General features: G+C 39.6%; 1 protein-coding gene across 4 annotated transcripts in view; it reads left to right on the top strand.

The window, feature by feature from the left end:
- Positions 1 to 831: 831 nt before the first annotated feature.
- Positions 832 to 7,252, top strand: part of PELI1 (pellino E3 ubiquitin protein ligase 1) — a 71,056-nt gene continuing 64,635 nt past the window's right edge. For 2 of the 4 annotated variants that reach the window (XM_036262937.1, XM_036262935.1), the window contains exon 1: positions 832 to 1,157. The gene's annotated coding sequence lies outside the window, so the exon portion shown is untranslated. The remainder of the gene's footprint in view (positions 1,158 to 7,252) is intronic. The other 2 variants (XM_036262941.1, XM_036262938.1) reach the window with 2 other exon arrangements.

Here is a 7,252-nt window from a genome sequence, read left to right as displayed (position 1 = left end):
TCCTATTGCCAAATGAAAGTTTGCATATATATATATAAAAAAATTTTCAACTTTCCACTTATCTTTTGAATTTACACTTTGTGAAATTTATATTTCTTAAAAATTGTAGGCCTTAAAATAATCTGGATTATTTTACACTGATCAAGTAAAATATAGCGAACTTGACCTTTGTTGGCCTTAAAGTTAGATATGACTAATTAAATGAAAATAATTAACTGTGGGATTTTGATAGTGATGATGTTCCTAACAATTTATAACCTAATTGTTAGGTTGCTAGAAGCCACTACATTTCCACAGGTGTTAGGGTTAAAAACAAAAACATGAATTTTAGGCAGATAGTTTTCTCTTGAAGGAGGGAAAGAAAACTGATATGGGTATTCTGTGATTCAGGATTTGGGGAATAAAATTAAACAGCAGGGAAGACCGAAACATTGGGAGGAAATCAGATCTCACTGGGCACTTGTGAGTTGTGAGGCTAGGAGTTGGGGGTGGAGCGATGTAGGAAGGACCAAGTCAGGGAGGGATCCCTAACAGCAACATAACACAAGAAGGGCCTTGTTCAGTCAGTAGCAGCACTAAACTCGTTCTCTTCCTTAGTGTGTCGGTGACCATAGTAACAGTGGGGGCCGAACCTCTTCCCCCTCCCCAGCATGCGCAGTACAGAGCGAGCGAAAGCGTCCTCAACAATGTATCCCTTTTTTCTTCTGTAGAACTACAACTCCCAGGAGACCACTGGGCGCCGCGACACCGCCTCCCGCTGTGGCCCAGCCCCGTCCCCTCCCTCAGGCTCCGCCCCCTACTAGTCTCCTCCCCACCCTCCGAGAGTGTGTCAGTGATCCAGAGGCGGTGAGAGGCGGAGGGACCGTCGGGGGGCGCCGCCGCCGCCTCCGCCAGCAGCACCAGCCGTGCCGCGCGCTCGGATTTGCATCGAGCTCTCCGGGAGCACACCACAAAGCTGCCCCGCGCCTCTCCCTCCGCCCGCGGCTCCTCAGCTCTCGGCTCCGCGGCCAACTTCCCCTCGCCGGGCTTGGCCGGCTGGCGAGGAAGGCGGCGGCGAGACGCCGCGCTGTCTGCTCGCGTTCCCCGCGCACGCACCCTTCACCCCCTCGCTCCGGTCTCGGAGCTGTGCTGGGATTCCGGCCACCAGCAACTGTCCGGTGAGTGGCCTCGGCGCGCCGCGGCAGGACTCGTGGCAGGGCCCGTGAGCGATGCGAACAAGGCGGGCGCGCAACTTCCTCGGTGGCTCTTCGGGCGGCGGGCCGGTTCCCCCGCCCGCCAGCGCGCCCCCGCGCCGGAGGCCGCGGGGAGCGGAGTTTGCGGCGCCTGCATCCCGCGCCCTCGCTGGAGGAAGCGCCTTTGTCAGGAGCTGGCCCGGCGCGCCCTCCCCCTCCGCCTGGGAGCGGGGCGCGCAGTGGCCAGGTCCGCGCCCCGCGCCGGCCGCGTGCCGCGGGAGGGGTGCTCTGCGGGGGCTGGGAGGAAAAGAAATGAAAGAGAAACAAAGGGGGCGGTGGGCTTTTCTTTTGTTTGGGCGAATCTTCTAACTTGTTTCGCCTTCCTTACGTAATGCAGACTTCCAAGTTAGTCATTCTTTTTATTGTTATGATTATTGTCATCATCTCTGCGTGTCTCTCGCATTTCCTTTCATCTCTGGATCACAGAGCATTTTAAAACACTAATTAATTACACCTCCGGGTCCCCTACGAAACGAGTTAATACGCCTGTTTCCGTAAGCGGGTAAACTGAGGCCCGGAAGAACACTCTAATTGATGGATACTCTTGATCTTCCACCGCGCCTGGTGTCCGAGGACCTGAAATCATTTATGAGTTGGGACTCGTCCTCCAATGCCCCGTGCAAAAGTTAAACATGCTCGTTTTACTTGTAGGTTAACTGAAGTCTAAAAGAAGTCTGGGTAATTGGTAGGTAGTTCAAACAATAACTCTTCTTACACAGTGCTTGAACTTTAGAACCTCAAAGGACTCTTTAAAAAGGCCCCAAGTGGGGAAAATACAGTAAATCATAAACTCACCTCACCATCTACTTTTATTTTTGTACATGCAAGTCTCTTAAAGGCAAGAGAGCAATGATGGGAGAATGGGAGGGCAGAGATTTTTAAATGTAGGCTTAACAAATTTTAATCACTGTGCACAGAGAAATGTGTCATGGTTTTAACAGCACCAGCAACCTTCCCATCGCTAAGTCATCAAACAATATATCAAATAATCAAATGAGTACTTAATCCATAGGTACTGGTCGTGCTACGGACTGAAGCTTTACCTACATGAAAAGGTTATCTATTTATTTTGGTTCAAAGGCTGTATTGTTTTAAAAAACAAAATGTTTATTTTCATAGTAGCTGATCTTTTGTTTCAGAACTGGCTTTGTCTTTTTCTACATTGAATATGGATTACTTTTATGATAGAGGAGAAACATAAGGGTTTAAAAAAATTAGTATGCGTAGTAGTGTGAATTTAAATTTTTAAATTGTGGAAAAAAATTAGTTTGTACGGCTTTGTTTTAGTTTATAGTATATTTTTTATAACTAATAGAGAAATGTTTTCTCAGTGATCAGATTTACATCACTCAAGACATTATACTTATTGTACAAATACAGCATATGAATTCCTTACGTTTTTTATTCGCATCAACAGCCTCTACTGGAAGGTACCAAAAATTTAAATCAAGCATCTTTTTTACTAGTTATTTCCTGAGGTGAATAATGATCAGAACTGTAGTAACTGTGTGCTTTGACTTCTCCTGAATTCTCTTGAATTTAATTTTGTATTACCTAGTTGCCCCCAGAATTTAAATTCTACTGGTTCCATCAGAAAAGGAAAGTGAGACATTTGTTATTTTGATAGTTTCCTCCAGTCCTCTAACCGATTCTCTTTCTGTAGTATGTTGAAAGAGATCTTGAGTTTAAAACAAATGATTGGAAAATAAAACAGTTAAACATGTATGAAAAGTTGCATGTAGTGAAGTGGTTATAATATCATCTAATAAACATGTGACTTTTAAAGTCACATATTTATTATAGAAGTGCTGTGATGTAATAATAGATTTTTACTTGAAAAACAAGTGAGCTGGAAATTGTGTTTTAGTGGCAGAATTTTTGGAGGGGGAAGGGATGAAATCTGTGCTCTCCTTAAAATTGCCATTTAAGTGATCTAACAGTTGGTTATGTTGCATTTTTTCTGTAGCATTTACAAACCAAGTTTACCAGAGGCGTTTGTACATTAAGGAATCTACTAACACAATGCCTTTGCTCAGTTGCTAGAGTCCAGATGGAAAAGTTAGTGTTGACTGGTGAAGGCTGGCATTAAAGGTTGCCTGATTTCTTTGGGACCCCTTAAAGGAAATAAAAGTACAGGGCAGGGAACTGAGTCTCTGGTACTGCTGAATGGTACAGAGGCAAGTTTTAGAAGAAGCATGAGTATGCTTCCATTTGATTTTGTTTCAGCTTCCTCTCAGGTTGTCAAAATGTCACTTGTACATTAAGAGTTCTTTCTTTTCAGGATATACCTTGTGGTTTTCCAGTAGGTCATAAGATAAGGACTAGAGTACACCTACTCTGTGAACAACTGTTTTCAGACAGAAACTTAAGTAGCTAATACAAATTTTAAGCCAAAACACTTAGAACTGAAAACTATCTTTCTAACGTTCTCACATTTATACATCTTATCATGGCACAGCAATATGAACCTGCCTTAGTATTTATTCAATCAGGAAGGCTTATATGAATTGTCATATATTTTAACTATATATATTAAAATTTCATAATGACAAGTATATGGTGGCCCCGAGATGGTTCTTCGGAAAAATCATGTTATTCCAAAAGTAACATTAATGTCTTTTAATTGAGGAGAATAAAGCAAATTTAAGAGCCAGTGGAAAGAAGCAAGAAAATCAACAGAATTAAGGAAACCCGATGAATATGTTTTTAAAGAGTACAATATTAAAGAGTCCTGGCAGCATTATATAAAATTCTAGCTAAAGTCTATAAACGGTGAATTCCACTCAGCACTTTCTGTTTATAGATTTCTAGCCATCTTTTTCAGATTTCCTCTAAATAGATCACACAGGAAAAGTAAATAGAAATCATTCTTTCCAGGGATTTGGGGTTGTTGGAGTTTTTTTTTTAACACATGTGGTTAGTGGCCATTTATTGTGTTTTTTTAAAGCTTGACCTCTGCCCTGGCCGGTTTGGCTAACCGGTTAGAGCATCAGCCTGCAGTCCAGAGAGACCTGGGTTCAGCATGTACCTTGGTTGCAGTTTGTTCCCTGCCCTGGTTGGGTTGTGTGGGAGGCAGCCAGCCACTCGATATATCCCTTTCACATTGATGTTTCTCTCTCTCTCTCCCCCTCCCATTCTATCTGAATAAAAAATGGAAAAATGTCCTCAGGTGAGGGTAAATAAATAAATAAAGCAAGCTTGACCTCTGCCAGAGAAAAACTTCCCCAGATTTAATGTGTGGGAACCTCAAAACAAAAAATATTGATCACTGAAAGAACTAGATATAATTTCAAGTTATACCGTAAGCCTTTTAAATTCTATCTTGAAAGACTCCTAATCATTTTTCCTTCCAAAGGTTAAATGTAATTGCCTAACATATTATACATAGTAGGTCTTACAAAATTTTTGTTGCTATTGAATGAATTTGCAAGTAGTAAAGAGAAAGTACAAGATTTCTTAAGTGAATGTCAGGAAATTTCTGATTTTTTTCCCCCCTTTTAAATAGAAGTAAATAATGGAAACAGAAACATCTGATTGAAGCCTTTAAATTAGTAAAACTCCTTTCAGAAATAAACAGGAAAAGAGCTTCATCAGATAATTTAAGAGAAATGAGTTGTAAACGGGTCTAACACCTGATTATTTTTTTCAGAATATTATACAACATGTTTTAGTTTTTTGTTTTTATTTTTTGCCACAATAAACTTCATTTCAGAAAAATAGAGTTTTACATAGTAGTCCTTGTTATCACCTCTGTAATAATTTTATACACTTCATATACCATTTACAGAAAAATAGGATATGTTGCTGGTGCCTGTTAATGGGACAATCCTGACATTCGTCATCCCCCGGTTAATCTTGACCATTCATATTGTTTTATTAAAAAGTTTTTAATTTGATACACATGTGTAATTTACTTCCTTTTCAAAAAATGCATTGCTGATTTTTTATAATGAATCTCTAGGGGTGTTGCTAATTCTAAAAATATGTAGTACCCCCAATTTCCCACCATCTTCTACAGTTTCTTTTTCTATTATTATTTTTGGCTACAATTTGCTTTTTCCTCTAAATTGTAAAATAAGGTAAGAAATGTTTAAACATACTTGACAAGTATGACAGTCAGTAATTTATTATGCTAAACTTCAGCTCAGTTTCAATATACAAGGTATATTGAATCTGTTTCAGAGATAGAAGCACACTTATTTTGAAGAGGGCTAAAGCAGAAATAACAAATAGATTTCACCTTGGGTATCAAATCTGATTGCTTGGTTGTGGCTGCCTGGAGTGTTATGTTCAGTAATTGGGAGTCCTAGGTCAGACTGGGCAGGAAGGAGTGCTGTGATTAGCAGGGTTTTTTTTGCTATTGGGTGGGCAGTGGACTTTTGGCATTAATGTCACATACTCATTTAGTAAGTTTTTATTATATATCTTGTATGTGTCAGGCGCTGGTCCAGATGCTGATACCACACAGACTAAAATCCCTGCCTTGTGGTGTTTACATTCTAATAACAAAACATAGGCAATAAATATAGGTAAAATATTTCATTTTTTAAGGACAAATGACCTGGATTTTTCAAGAAATAAGAAAGGGAGAGAAAACTGTAAGATTAAAAGAGACTTAAGAGGCATATCCACCAAATGCAATATGGACCTTAATTAGATCCTGCTTTGAGCAAACTAACTGTAAAAAGACATTTATGAAAAATAGGGGAAATTAGGACATTGACTGGATATTTTGATGAAAAGGAATTGTTAATTTTTAAGGTATAATAATATGTTATGGTTTTTAAACAAAGTTCTTACCTTCTAGAGATATGATGTATTTATGAATTAAACTATGATATCAGGATTTTTGCTTTAAAATAATTTGGAGAGATATAGGAGCATAAACAAAATTGGCCATATTATTGAAAATTGTTGAATGTAGATAGATGATAGATATATGAGACATCTTATAGTCTCTCTATTTTTGTGTGTGTTTGAAAATTTCCAGAATTGCCCTGGCCAGTTTGGTTCAGTGGTTAGAGCATCGGCCCTCAGACCAAAGAGTTGTGGGTTCAATTCCAGCCAAGGTCATGTACCGTGGTTGCAGTTCATCCCAGGCTCTGGTCAGGGTCGTGCGGGAGCCAGCCAATCGATGTGTCTTTCTCACGTTGATGTTTCACTCTCTCTTCCGCCCCCCTCCCTCCTACTCCATCTGAAGATAAATGGAAAAATAACCTGGGGTGAGGAATAAAAAAGAAAGAAAGAAAATGTCCGTAATAAAGAGTCTTATACACAAACACATACACAAAAATAAAACAGATAAGGGCAAGAGAGAATATGTGGGATGCGTGTATGGAATGGGAGGAGGATGCAAAAAAGACCTCACTGAGAAGGTCATAGATATTTGAGTAAAGACCTGCAGGAGGTAAGGGATTAAACCTTGCAGGTAATTTTGCGCAAGACATTCCAGGCACAGGGAACAGCAGTACGATGGCCCTGAGATAGAAGTTTGACTAGAATGCAAGAAACTACTAGACCAGTGTGGCTGGGTTAGAATGAAAGTGTAGCAGATTAAATCAGAAAAATAAAGGAAGGAGAATAGAAGACACCAGATTGTGATGGGTCTGCTTATCCATCCTTAGGATGTTTATTTTATACATTTATTTAAAGTAAATCTACTTTAGTCACCCTGGAAACTGTATACTTATTTTAACAATACTAGATTACTCAAATATTTTTGGAACTTTTTTTAATTGCCTCCTAAACCAGTGTAAGTGCCACACGTGAAAATAGTTCTTACTATATATACTTTATATTTGCTACTTGTATTTAAGGAAAAGGGGAGAAGTGATTAGCTACATAATATCTCATTTTACTTATCAGATATGACTCAGAAAGGAGTTTGACAGAAAGAAAATAGGAAACACCTTCAGGCTATTTCTAAAAATCAGATCCACCCTGTGAAGGCAATTAATGTTTCTAAAAATCAGATCCATCCAAAAACTAAAAGTGGTTTTAATAATGTTTAGGACAATTAT

Source organism: Molossus molossus, unplaced genomic scaffold (assembly GCF_014108415.1).
Source record: "Molossus molossus isolate mMolMol1 unplaced genomic scaffold, mMolMol1.p scaffold_m16_p_15, whole genome shotgun sequence".
Classification (NCBI taxonomy): domain Eukaryota; kingdom Metazoa; phylum Chordata; class Mammalia; order Chiroptera; family Molossidae; genus Molossus; species Molossus molossus.
Note: the sequence above shows the minus strand (reverse complement) of the source record. Positions and strands in the feature narration are given on the sequence as shown.